This window comes from Podarcis melisellensis (genome assembly GCF_964234715.1).
Source record: "Podarcis melisellensis genome assembly, chromosome: 7".
In the NCBI taxonomy this organism is placed as follows: domain Eukaryota; kingdom Metazoa; phylum Chordata; class Lepidosauria; order Squamata; family Lacertidae; genus Podarcis; species Podarcis melisellensis.
In genome coordinates this window covers 84409122-84423464 of record NC_138539.1, presented here as the reverse complement: position 1 = coordinate 84423464, position 14343 = coordinate 84409122, and positions in this window count along the sequence as shown.

The following is a 14343-nucleotide window of genomic DNA, read 5'->3' as shown; positions in this document are numbered from 1 at the left end:
CGCTAACGTTCGCCCCTTCCCCTCCCGCTGCCACACACCCCGCATGCGCAGTAGCCGCGAACGAAGCCGCCGCGTGACGCTCGTGCCCCCCGCGTCTGCCCGCCCCGGCCTGCTCTTACGTAAGCCGCCTGGAGTCCCTGTCAGGGGAAAAGGCGGGCTATAAAATTACTACTGTTACATTTCAGTCCAGCCCTCACACTGGTTGTTGGGCTGGTGCTTGTGGTTTCCCCCCCCCCACCCCCACAATATACAGTGGTACCTCAGGTTAAGAACTGAATTCGTTCTGGAGGTCCGTTCTTAACCTGAAACTGTTCTTAACCTGAAGCACCACTGCAGCCAGAGCACGATTTCTGTTCTCACCCTGAAGCAAAGTTCTTAACCTGAAGCACTATTTCTGGGTTAGCGGAGTCTGTAACCTGAAGCATCTGTAACCTGAAGCTTATGTAACCCGAGGTACCACTGTATTTCTGGGTTAGCGGAGTCTGTAACCTGAAGCATCTGTAAACAAGCACCTGTAACCCGAAGCACCTGTAACCCGAGGTACCATTGTACTAGAATATACAGTGGTACCTCAGGTTACATACGCTTCAGCTTACAGACTCCGCTAACCCAGAAATAGTGCTTCAGGTTAAGAACTTTGCTTCAGGATGAGAACAGAAATCGTGCCTCGGCAGCAGGAGGCCCCCATTAGCTGAAGTAGTGCTTCAAGTTAAGAACAGTTTCAGGTTAAGAACGGACCTCCAGAACGAATTAAGTACTTAACCCGAGGTACCACTGTACTAGACTATACAAGCTGGCTCCTGAATAGCAGGGGGTTAGACGAGATAACCCCTGGGAGACCCGTTCCCACTCCATAGCAAAGTGGTGCATTAGTTGGTGACTGAGGAGGTCAAAAAAAGAATTATAGTCCTCCAATATATCCAAAGTCTTTGTAACATTATTCACAACCTGCCCAAGAGTTCAAGTGTTCACAGTGTTCTTTTAAAGACAATCCATATTTGTCCCATTTTTGATCCTTCTGATTTCTGATTTTCCCAGTCAATCTAGCCATCTCTAAGGTGCACTGAAGGGTTTGCAATACACCCAACTCTCTCTGGCCAACAACCTGCATAAAAAGCAACGGATTCTATTTTAGGGTTGTATTTTCTCCAGTTTCAACCCAATGTGCAAATTAAGGTCTAATATTCCTTAACAACACGGCACGGTTGTTGTAAGCTAATCCAAAGTCTGACCCGTAGCATTTATTATGAATTGCCTGCAGGCCCATCTGAGGCATTCGCTACCTGGAATATCAATTTTGGGATCTGCCTTCTGCAACACTTGTGTGGTGCTTTTGGGTGGCTAAGGGGTTGGGCGATTTCTTTTTTTTCTTTTCAATACATTTTTATTCAGATTGTGCAAAGAAACATATTAATATCGATATAAAATATACAAATAAACATGCCAATAGACGTATCAGTGTACATATAGATATAGATATAATTCATTTACATACTGTAGTTTATTATTTCCCTTCCCCAAAATTATACAAAAAGTCGGACTTCCCTCCACCCTTTTGGTAAGTATCAAATAAATTCCGCAATCACGTATTTAATTTTTAATCTTAGATGTTAACCGCTCACTCTTAGAGTTATTCCAACCCCGCCAGTTCCCTCTACAAATTAGTTCCAATATATTTCCAATATTTATTCCAATTTTCCTGAAATTTCTGTTCATCTTGGTCTCGTATTCTACCTGTTAGTCTAGCAAGGTCGGCATAATTTACCATTTTAACCTGCCAATCGCTTATGCTGGGTATAGTTTCCGTTTTCCAGTTTTGTGCCAACATAGTTCTTGTGGCTGTAGTGGCATAAAGAAATATTATCTTATCTTCTTTTTTAATTTCTTTACCCATCATTCCTAGCAGAAAGGCTTCAGGTCTTTTGGGGAAAGTATATTTAAGTATTTTTTAAGCTCATTGTAAATTGATTCCCAAAATCCTTTCACTTTATTACATAACCACCACATATGGTAAAAATCGCCTTCTGCTTCACCGCATTTCCAACATCTTTTATTCTTTAACCTGTACATTTTGGCCAGTTTCACCGACGTATGGTACCACCTATATATCATTTTCCAGATATTTTCCCTCACTGCCATACACGCCATAAACATTATGTTACTGTTCCACAGTTCCAACCACCTTTCAAAGTCAATATTATAGCCGATGTCTATTGCCCATTTAATCATTGCCTCCTTCACCTCCTCGTCTTTTGTATACCACTCCAATAACATATCATATGCCCTAGACAGTATTTTGTTCTTACCTTCAACAACCTCCACATTAAACTTAGATATTTTTTGTCTTCAAATCCTAGTTTCTTTTTATCTTCTTTTAGCAAATCGTTCACCTGGTGATATTGCAACCAACCAGTGAATAGGTTGGTTGGGCAATTTCTATAACCTTTAAAAGTTTTTACACGCCTTTGTTCTGGGTCCTCACCCGGTGGGTGGGTGGGGGGAACGACAGTTGCAACAGAAAAATAAACATTTCAATGCTTTCCTTCTATTGGTTCCTGCCTCCAATCATTTCTCCCTGACCCATAATGGGCTTAAGGGACATTGAATCCCTTGGGCTGTGAATGCCAACCCTAAATTTTTCAATAACATTATGGGGGTCTTGGGTTGAAGAAAGAATCTGCTGTCATACGAGGCTGGACTTCCACCTCTGCTTTTTTGCACTAGATCTTCCCATGGTCTTCACCATGTTGTTGTGGGTTACCAAGTGTTCCCCTAACATGACATTTCAGCATGAAACTGTTCTTTGTGAGCACACCTGAAGAAAGGGAAGAGGCTGGATGTGCTGTTAACTCCTGTTGATGCTTTAGTCAGATTCTGCTCTTCTCCACACCCCAAGATATTTTGAATAGTTATAGTTTATGCAGCTCATGTTATGTCTTTTATGGTATGTGTTGCAGATGAGTCGAAATTAACTGTACAAATGTGTAAGATCAAACTAACCTCGCATGCAATAAACTTTTACAGTGGTACCTCGGGTTACATACGCTTCAGGTATTTTAATAATGTTATGTGATTGTGATTGTGTGTGTATGTGTGTGTATATGTGTGTGTGTGTGTATATATATATATATTTGCTTTCGTAGATTTTATATATATATATATACACACACACACACACACACACACACACAGTGGTACTTCAGGTTACATATGCTTCAGGTTACAGACTCCGCTAACCCAGAAATAGTATCTCGGATTAAGAACTTTGCTTCAGGATGAGAACAGAAATTGTGCTCTGGCGGTGCAGCGGCAGCGGGAGGCCCCATTAGCTAAAGCGGTGCTTCAGGTTAAGAACAGTTTCAGGTTAAGAATGGACCTCCGGAACAAATTAAGTACTTAACCTGAGGTACCCCTGTATTAGTGTTATGTCCCAGACATGATTGCTGTTGGGTTTAGTGCAAATCAGAAATTAAAGCAAAAGGCGGGAATGAGGAACTGCGGTGCCTCTATTGTGCCGTGAGAACATATTCGAACCAGTATCTTCTCTCTTCTCTTCTGCAGAAAGATAGTCAGAAGGCGACAAGCTGATTGAACGGTGTTGTTTTAAAAACGGGACAAATGGGAAATTTGTTTGGGTGAAATAGGCCCAGTTGGGATGATCATCAGCCCCCAATAAAGGTCCCCTCAAATGAACAGCATGAGAAGCAGACTGTTATGTACTGAAGTTCTCACCCTGGGCCAGCAGGGGGATACTGTAGATACCGGTAGTTTTCACTCAGGTCCACATATGCAAATAAGGGATTGAAAGTGACGTTCAGTGATTGGATAGTTACAGAAAGTAGTTACTGTTGCGTTCTAGTGGAGCTCTATTTAAGCAGGCTGGCTGAACCCTTCAGTTCAGTTCTGTTCTGGCCTGTGAATAAACAAGAGTTGTTTGAAGAATCGCTGTGTCGTCTGATATGTTCACCCACAACTTAACACAGACCAGGTAACAACTACATGATGTTTGCGTGTTCACACAAGCACTGAAAACTTAAATCTAAATTTAGGGAGATACTGTGTAACGCCACCTAACAGAGCCAAAGTACAGGTGTGTCCTGCAGCAAATTCAAGAGTAGCTGCTACCGCAAGTGCGTTCTTGGGTGAGAAGAGGCAGCCAGCAGTCTCTGGAGTGGAAAAGATGGAAGAACCTGGAAGTATTCACCACCCCAAGGTGGAGGGAGCATTTCATTTTAGAGAAATTGCCCACTGGAGCTGCAAATCCCTGGGTGCTATGCATCTATGCATCTTTATCTCCTACGAGGAACACCATGGGAGGGGTGTTTTCAGCTACCTGAACTACTGCAATGCGCTCTACGTGGGGCTACCTTTGAAGGTGACCCGGAAACTACAACTAATCCAGAATGCGGCAGCTAGACTGGTGACTGGGGGCGGCCGCTGAGATCACATAACACCGGTCTTGAAAGACCTACATTGGCTCCCAGTACGTTTCCGAGCACAATTCAAAGTGTTGGTGCTGACCTTTAAAGCCCTAAATGGCCTCAGCCCAGTATACCCGAAGGAGTGTCTCCACCTCCATCGTTCTACCCGGACACTGAGATCCAGCGCCGAGGGCCTTCTGGCAGTTCCCTCATTGTGAGAAGCAAAGCTACAGGGAACCAGGCAGAGGGCCTTCTCGGTAGTGACGCCCACCCTGTGGAACGCCCTCCCATCAGATGTCAAAGAGATAAACAACTACCTGACATTCAGAAGACATCTTAAGGCAGCCCTGTTCAGGGAAGTTTTAATGCATGACATATTAGTGTATTTTTGGTCTTTGTGGAAGCCGGCCAGAGTGGCTGGGGAAACCCAGCCAGATGGGCGGGGTACAAATAATAAATTATTATTATTATTATTATTATTATTATTATTATTACCTCGCCCCTGCACTTGGAAGCTTTCTATGAAGCTGCTGAAGGAGAGGAACTGTAAGCCACATCATGGGAGAGGCGTTTCTACGACCAAGAGGCAACGGTCAAGCTCCCTTGTTATTTTTGTTTTTGCATGCTGGGTGTTTGTTTATATAATCTTGCTATATTTATAGTCCTGAAAGGGTTTTTTGTGTATGTTATTATATTTGCTATTGTGTTGTTTTGCTATGTTATTAGGAAATTCTTTTTCACTTTTTGTTTTTGAAATGTTGTTGTTTTCTTTGTCGTAAGCCCCTTTGAGCATGTTTTTTGTGTGTGCGGAAAGGTAAAAGGTAAAGGTACCCCTGCCCGTTCGGGCCAGTCTTGACAGACACTAGGGTTGTGCGCTCATCTCACTCTATAGGCCGGGAGCCAGCGCTGTCCGCAGACACTTCCGGGTCACGTGGCCAGCGTGACAAGCTGCATCTGGCAAGCCAGAGCAGCACACGGAACGCCGTTTACCTTCCCGCTGGTAAGCGGTCCCTATTTATCTACTTGCACCCGGAGGTGCTTTCGAACTGCTAGGTTGGCAGGCGCCGGGACCGAACGATGGGAGCGCACCCCGCCGCGGGGATTCGAACCGTCGACCATGCGATCGGCAAGTCCTAGGCGCTGAGGTTTTACCCACAGCGCCACCCGCGTCCCCTGTGTGCGGAAAAGCGGCACCCAAATAAAAGGAATGAGGAGCCGGCATCCATCCAGTGTTCGGAGACCACCACCCTCCATCTTTTGTTGTGCAATGGACAAAGGAGTCCTAGAGCAACAGACACAATGTCCAGGGCAATCCCAATCTTGTCTATTCAGAAGTCACTCTGCTCATTAAACCCATTTCTCACTAAAAAATTAATCAGATAAATTATTGAGATTGTATGTATTGGTTTATTTCAGAAGGAAGATCCATCGAGTGCCCTTTAAGGGAGGCATATCTCATAAATGTACAATAAAATCAACCATTGCATCCAGCAGCATACAAAAATACACATCTCCATGACTTCCATACAATAATAAATAGGCAATCATGCATCCAGTAATAAAAAGGCACAAAAAACTGGTCACTTAGAAGTCATAAAATTACTATTAACAGAACCACCCAAATATTCTGAATACAGAAATGTAACAAGATATCCCAAAGGTGCAAAACACATAAAACATCTTTCAAATAGCATATGCAATAAATATCTCAACCGTCGTATATATTAAAAATAAACCTGTGTCATTGTAAACAGTATGTAAACAAACAAAAACTCACTGTTTCTTAAAAACAAATACAAGTAAATAAAGCCCAAACTTACAACATTCTCTGCTCAACAGATTTTCATGGGCAAGTTTGCTGACACACTGAAAAATCGGAGTCTTTTTACAGCATACGAAGACGACAGCTAGGCTCACCTGCAGAGCATCTTCAGTGCCCATGGCCTGGCCCAGGGCTCAGGCAATGGCTAAACTCTCAGGGGGCAAGGCACACAACCCATGCACTAAGGTTGGCGCTCTCAATGGGAGGAGGCTATCCCTGCTGCAAGAAGGCTGAACCACCCCATAGGTAAAGATCTGAACTATGAAAGAGTCATCAATATCCATAACCCTCTAAGCAGAGGTTGGATGGCCATCAGTCATGGATGCTTTAGCTGAGATTCCTGCATTGGAGGGGACTGGACTTGATGATGCTCGGGATCCCTTCCACCTCTACGAAAATAAAACTCGGCTTTGTGGTAACTGCTGTTTAACATCAGAAAACCATTAATCACTTGCATAGCACTTGTCATTTAGATATCCTCAGACTCTGTTTTGCAAATAAGCTGCTAGGCAGGATTCCCATTCTCCAAATGGGAATACGTAGGCACAGAAAGGTTAAATTCTTCACAATTGCACATTAGGGAAATAAGCTGTCCCTTGAATGGATGCGGTGCCCAGGTTGTAAAATGGCCTCCCCAAGAGAAAATGTCAGCGCTAGACCCAGGCTGGCTCTCCTGGGCCTCTCCACATCAGATGACAACTCCCATCATTCCTGACCACTGGCTAGGCTGAGGGGCAGATGAACATTGGAGTCCATCTGCTGGAGATTAACTACCCCTGTGCTAGACAAAAAACATCCCCCCCCCCGGAATTTTAACATTTGATTTTAACATTGATTTTGAGCAAATCTCAATCTGTTTCACTTCTCTCCTGTTGCTTTTACGATTGTTTTGTGTTTGTATTGATTTTATGTCGTATGCCATCCTGATCTAACAAGAGGAAAGGCAGTATGCACAAGTTTTAATAAACGAAAATAAATGTTCTTCCAGTTCGACACGAGTTGGCTGCACATAACTACTTTCTGATCTCACATACGCTGGCATTTAGAAAAGTAAGAGAGTTATCAAGCGCCTTGGACAAGAAACGGAATCCAGGCACCCTGAAAGATGAAATATATGAAATATGCACCGGCTTCACAGTTCTTGTTAACTCAATATTCCTGGCTTAGCTATAATGCAGAACAGCAGGAGGAAAGAGGGAAATGGCACACAAGACCCCGTACAGCTTCCTATTAAAGCCAGTGGGAATTTTCAGACAATTGTCAATACAAAAAAATATGTAAATTAGACACTTTGGCAATAGTGCTGTTATCTGAATATTATGGATAGCTTCATATGGTTTTGAAAAACACAAAATTCTAAGATCTGGCTAACTAGCTGAAACTTTGGGTTTGTTTGTTTGTTTGAATGAATGAATAAAAGAAGTACATGTTGCTGAAGGAAATTTTTTTCGCATGCAATACTTTGCAAAATTGCCATTAACCAGCAGGACTGGCTCGTTAGTACTTCTCAACATTTGGTCACATAAGGAAAATATGCACATTTAACTGGGAAGAAAGTCACCTTAGAGGCTCTAAATGTCTGACCTTGTCAGTGATTGACACACCCTGAAATTCACAGACATTGGCAGAATGTCTGCCAGTGCTTTTTTTCCTGGGGGTTGCAAGGAAGAACACAGCAAAAAATGGTTTGTTTTAGTCATACCTCGGGTTGTGAACGCTGCGGGTTGCGCATTTGGGGGTTGCGGACTGTACCGAACCCGGAAGTACCAGAACGGGTTACATCCGGGTTTCGGCGCTCGTGCATGCTCAGAACCACCTAATTGCGTCACGCACATGCGCAGACGCGGCGCTGCGGGTTGCGAACGTGCCTCCTGCAAGGATCACGTTTGCAACCCAAGGTATGACTGTACTATACTTTCTTACTATTTCTTGGGTTTAAAATTCCTTGGGTTACAGAGGACAAAACACTTGTGCTGTGAAGAACGTACAGTATACCTTAAAGAAGGGCTGGTAACCTCGTTTCATTTGAGGGTTGGATGAAAAGCGGCTACCTACCGATTCCAACCAAAACATATAAAAAATAAGGTTGAGAAAGAGAGAAGCATGGAAGTATATTTTGAAGAAATGCAAAATTTGTAAACTGAGCTCATAGAGGTATCTCAGCTCTTCTAATTGTTTTGGTTTTAAACCACAGAATTGAAATAAGCTCCCAGAAGGTTAAGTGTAATGGTTTGCCTTATTTCTCCTCCTTACTCCTGCCTCCCACACTGCCCCCCAAAAGTAGGCAGAGTATCCCCTCTTCTTCCTCCTGAGTCTTACACACACACTCAACCTTCTACTGTAGAAATATCTCTGCTTTTGGTGGGAATTAGATTCCTTTGGGAGCGGCAAAATGAATGGGATCCCTGCGGAAAACAGCTTTAAAAACCTCAACAGCACACAATTCAAAGAGCAGAGAATTCAACTAGGTTCAAGCTGCAACTGCAAAGGAACAACTAAGAAGCCTTGGAGTTAATAATTATAACAACAACAATGGATAATAATAATAAGCAAGCTGTTGGTTGTTCTTTCGCAGCCACAGCTTTAACTTCCCCAGCATCTCCTGCAGGTTAGAGGCTCCCCACTATTTTATAGTGAAAGGATAGTTGCACACTGGAAAAGCCGAAGTCTTTTAAATAGAATTGAAGCCTGTAGGAATCTCTCATGGAAACAGTCGAACACATGCCCCCCATTGAGCTATGTTAAGTTATAAGTATTCAAAATATTAACAGCCTGATCCTATGCTGCGACCAGCTCCACTGGAAATAAAGGGTTGAGGCTGCAACCCCACACAGGATTGGGCACACCTAAGATTTTGTAAACCCAGTCCACCCATTTCCTACCATTTACCTTGACACAAAAAGCAACTATGATAAAAGCTATCCATCTTGTACGTTTATATCTCTGGAACTGGATTAATATTTCCCACATATGTGGAATCACACACACAGGGACATATGGCTATGGTTACTTATTGACGTTTACTTATTTATGCACAGGAATGAGTAAACTTTTTCAGACTGGTTGAGGGTTGTGTAATCCCAGTGGGAAGCTGTGGGGGACCCAATCCGAGGTAGCAAGGGCCCCTCTCACAATTCTACAACCTTCACAGGCATGCGCAGAGAGCTATTTCACTTAGAAACAGAGGCATGTACTTAATCCTTAGTAACTCCACTCAAATCTCACCATTTTCTCCAAGGATGTTTTGTATCAAAATGGGTTAAAAAACCAAACAAAACTGTCAGGGAACTGCCATCGGAGCCAGAGCAGGCAAGGCTCCCAAGCGATGCTGGAGAAGGGCCCAGCAGGGAGAGAGGCAGCTCATCGGCTGGGGAAGGAAATCAGTGTAACACCAGGGATAAAGGGGGACAGATGGGGGAATCGGCGAGGGGGCTCCAGGACTCCTCGCCGGAGACCAGCGGGGAGAGCACGGGTCCTCCGCTGCCCACACCCACCCTGCGCAGAAGACTTCCACGCAGGGAGAGTAGGCGGAGACTTGGCGTCAAAGAACTTCTTTGCTGGAAGAAGTTCAAGAAACACCCACTGACGGATTCTGCTAGCGACTGAGATAGCCACGAAGTGAAGGGCTGTCCAGACAGAAAAGCTTTAACCAGGCAACCTAGCCAGGAGTGGCGGCAACTTACGCACGAGCAACCCCTAGAACCATTACAAAAACTGTCCAATACCCTTTTATCTCTCCCTGTGCTAAAAAGCAAAAAGACTTCCAACCCCAAGTAATGTAGACTTGAAGGAGAGTCTTCACCCCCATTGCTCAGCCCAGACGCTTCAAAAGTCAAGTGCCTACTTGGCAAATGCAAAATTTGTGCACACAATTTGCGTATTTGTCAGGAACACAAATCCATCTACCGAGACATCTGAACTTCTTGTAGAGGAAGAAGCCGGCCAAGGGACATTTTGCACGCCATCAAAGCCCTTTCCCCTTTCAGTTGTTCTCTTATAAATAGCTTGTGGCTGGGAGGAGAGGGTAAAACCAGTGAGGTTCCTCACACCTATTTTAAAGTTGCAGCTTCCATTTTTTTATCAGTACTATATCTGTCTTAAGGAGCAAATACTGTTTCCGTTTTTTAATAGACTAATTGATAAGACTCATGTTTAAAGCTAAGCAGGTGCACAATGTCTTTGCAGGACTGGAGTAACGGCAAAGTGATACGTTTAACGTTGACAAAATTATAGTTTCATTTCAGCAGACTTTCAGAATATCGTTTCCGATAAGGAAACTGCTGTTACTGTCTTTTTACTCTTATAATGTTGTTGTTATTTTGTAGTAGTTGTTATGATTCTACTATTATAAACTAGGGTGATATTTAATGCAGAGTGGAGCAGCTGGAATTAATAGACCAAACTTAATCATGTTCATTCCTTTCATTGGATTTACTCTGTGTAAAACATAGTTGAGTACCCATCCAAATTATATAAGAAATCAGCATACTACATTGCACACATGCAACAAAAGCTTAAACTGCTACAGTCAAACCTCAGTTCCCAAATGCCTCCGTTATCGTACATTTCGGCTCCCAAACACTGAAAACCCGGAAGTGTTCTGGTTTTTGAATGTTTTTCGGAAGCCAAACATTCGACGCGGCTTCCGCTTGAACACAAGAAGTTCTTGCAGCCGATCGGAAGCCGCGATTCGGTTGTGGAACGTTTCAGAAGCCAAATGGGCTTCCGGAATGGATTAAATTCAACAACCGAGGTTTGACTGTTTGTCCCACCGCAAATATCTGTTCTAGGGGAAGAGAGTACAACTAATCTTCCATATAATTAATTCAAAGTTCAGAGGTAAAAAAAGTATGTGAACAACAGTTGCTTCTCAACTAACAAATAAGTGCAGTTATTTGACCCTGACAACAGAGAGTGACTTGGGAATATTTGTCTTAGACTCTTACGCAGCTAGTTTTTGCCTGCAGGCATCACCTCAAGCAAAATGTCCCCTCAACCTGGACTGCTTCCCCTCACCGCCACAAAGCCATGCATATCAGGTTCAACTATGGGGCCTTTGCAGCAGAAATTTACACTCCATTGTGCAAATTTTCATCTAAATAAATGTATGGTGATTTACTTAAACTGTTTGGAGGGTAGCTACCTAGAGAACCAAGATTTATTTACACCAGCCCCTTCCATATCATACGTAGCACAGACAGAAATTAATACATAATTATAAAGAACTCAAGCATTCACTTGTTTGCCAGAGCCTACTTGTTTTCTTCAGAGCAAGTTGAAGAACTGGATATATGCAGATATATAAAGTTATCACCACAAATACATACATGCTGCAACCACCACATAGCATAAGTAAACGACAACTCTGTCCTGAAACAACATTTCTTTTTCCTCTAAACTGCTACTTAACAACTGAGAACAACATCAATATAGCTGGTTGCTTTCTGTTTTACTTACAGGCTATGATTTTTAAGTTATTTTCCAACCACTGTGACAATTCTGAAGAAACCCTTTCACAATACTAACGACATTTTAAGACATAGCGTTAAAATCTGTGTTCTTCATTTCCCAATTTTATGGGAAAGTCCACTAGCTTTCCTATATGTAAAAGTCACATATCTGTCCTTTTAAAACACAGAACTATTTCTTTATCTTAAAAAGCAGGAAAAAATAAAATAAAATTCCAAATTACTGTATTTTTTCATGCATAAGACTATATTTCCCCCAAATTTTTTAAGTTTAAAATTGGAGGTTGTCTTATACATGGAATGTTGCAATTATTTATTTCTTCTTTGGGCTCAAAAAACAGGGGTTGTCTTGTACATGGGGGTGTCTTATACATGGAAAAATAAGGTATATTTCTTAGGATTTCCGTATTTCAAAAAGTAAAAATGTGACTATAATCTTTGAAGACCCTCTTTTAGCAAAACACCTGTCAATGTGATTGACAATTACATCTCGGTGAAGACAAAAGCATTGATTGTCAAGGGTATACACTGACCGCACAACAAAACTGTGGTGGTGGTTACTTTTTCTCAAAAGAGAGAATAGAAGCCATGGACTTATCTGGGGAATATACGGAATATAATCAGGAGTAAACGGCACTAGGCTACCAGGAGAAACATGTTGTCTGTCCCTGGAGATATCAGGGGATTGTCTCCAATGTTAATCCTACTCCAAGTGGACCCATTTAATTTAATAGCCACAACTAAAAAGTCCATTACAATGAATCTACTCTGACTAAAAGTTACCGTATTTTTTGCTCTATAAGACTCACTTTTTCCCTCCTAAAAAGTAAGGGGAAATGTGTGTGCGTCTTATGGAGCGAATGCAGGCTGCGCAGCTATCCCAGAAGCCAGAACAGCAAGAGGGATTGCTGCTTTCACTGCGCAGCGATCCCTCTTGCTGTTCTGGCTTCTGAGATTCAGAATATTTTTTTTCTTGTTTTCCCTCTCCAATAACTAGATGTGTCTTGTGGTCTGGTGCGTCTTATAGAGCGAAAAATACGGTAGTTGGCTACAACCCTAACCCACAGTCTTCAAGGGAGGAGGCTGTGCCACTTTTAGTTTTGATGGTGGAAATCCATTTACTTTGTGTGTGAAGACCCCCAAGACCTCCCAAAGAAAGACACAGTTGACACCAATATTAGTTTAAGGCAGGCATCCCCCAACTCCAGATGTTTTGGGACTACAACTCCCATCATCCCTAGCTAACAGGACCAGTGGTCAGGGGCGATGGGAACTGTAGTCCCAAAACATCTGGAGGGTTGAGTTTGGGGGTGCCTGGTTTAAGGTTATTGGCCTAATTTGGGCCACAGCCTTATTGATTACAGAATGTGAGTGGTTTGCTTAGGCATTGGTTCGACTTGCTCCAGCAGGGCAGCACTGACAACAGCAGAAGTCAGTAAGAGTAAACATAGAGGGGGAGCATTGGTCCTACCACAGATACAACCTCACCCCAAAATGCTCCCAGGTGCTCTGGCATGGCCCTAACCCCTGGAAGGGGATCAGACAAAAGCACGGCGAGCACCTGGATTCCTTTAACGGAATACCCTATTGCACATTGGGAGGGTACGTGTGACAACTTCCCCTCCACCACACCTTGAACCAATGCCTAACCGCCAAACCTTACAAAGTTGTGACGATTTGCTACGCGGCAAGCGAAACCCAAGTGGCACCAGCCAACCAGCCGAATGGGAAAATTCCTACTGGGCCCCTGTCCCCAAAACAGACAACCCACGACGGCATAGCAAGGTCATGGTAAGACCCTAAATATAGGGAGGGGGGGTGATCCGATGAACAAGGCGCTAAGAGGAAACTCGACGCAACGTGCAGCGGTATAAATAGGTCCCCCGGCTGCAAATTCTCTCAACCTATTGGCCAGAATTACCCCAGCAACCGAGGGACCCAATCAAGTTGTTGTGGCTATCTAATCACTCCCACCCACACAAACAGTGAAGTCGGTCTTAGTGATCTCACTGCAACCTCTGTGAAGAGGACACTATTTCTCTCACAGAATTTAAGGGGAGCCCTGAAAACGAAGCCCAAACCTTTCTGCATACATAGCCTAAGATTGGGTTCCATTTCTTAGTGATGCTATAATCCAGAAGCTGTTGGGTTTATTTACTTACACGGTAATACATTGTTTCCACATGTAATGGAACACCCACTATTTATTAAGTTCTTAACACACTCAAAACGCAACCAAAGATAAAATGCGCTCTTTATCAAGGATACCTGTCTGTAAAAATATCATTCTTTAAGTCTTTAAAAGTTCTGTAGTGGATTAAGAGCACAGATCTTTCTTGGTCTCAATGCCAAAACAAATATCTCTAGTATCAAATCTCAGTATACAAAGTGCTTATTGTACAAGTGTTAATACAATAGACTAGTGTTGATGCACTAAAAGGGACCCCTGACCGTTAGGTCCAGTCGCGGACAACTCTGGGGTTGTGGCACTCATCTCGCTCTATAGGCCGAGGGAGATGGCATTTGTCCGCAGACAGCTTCCGGGTCATGTGGCCAGCATCACTAAGCCGCTTCTGGCGAACCAGAGCAGCGCATGGAAACACCATTTACCTTCCCGCCGGAGCGGTACCTA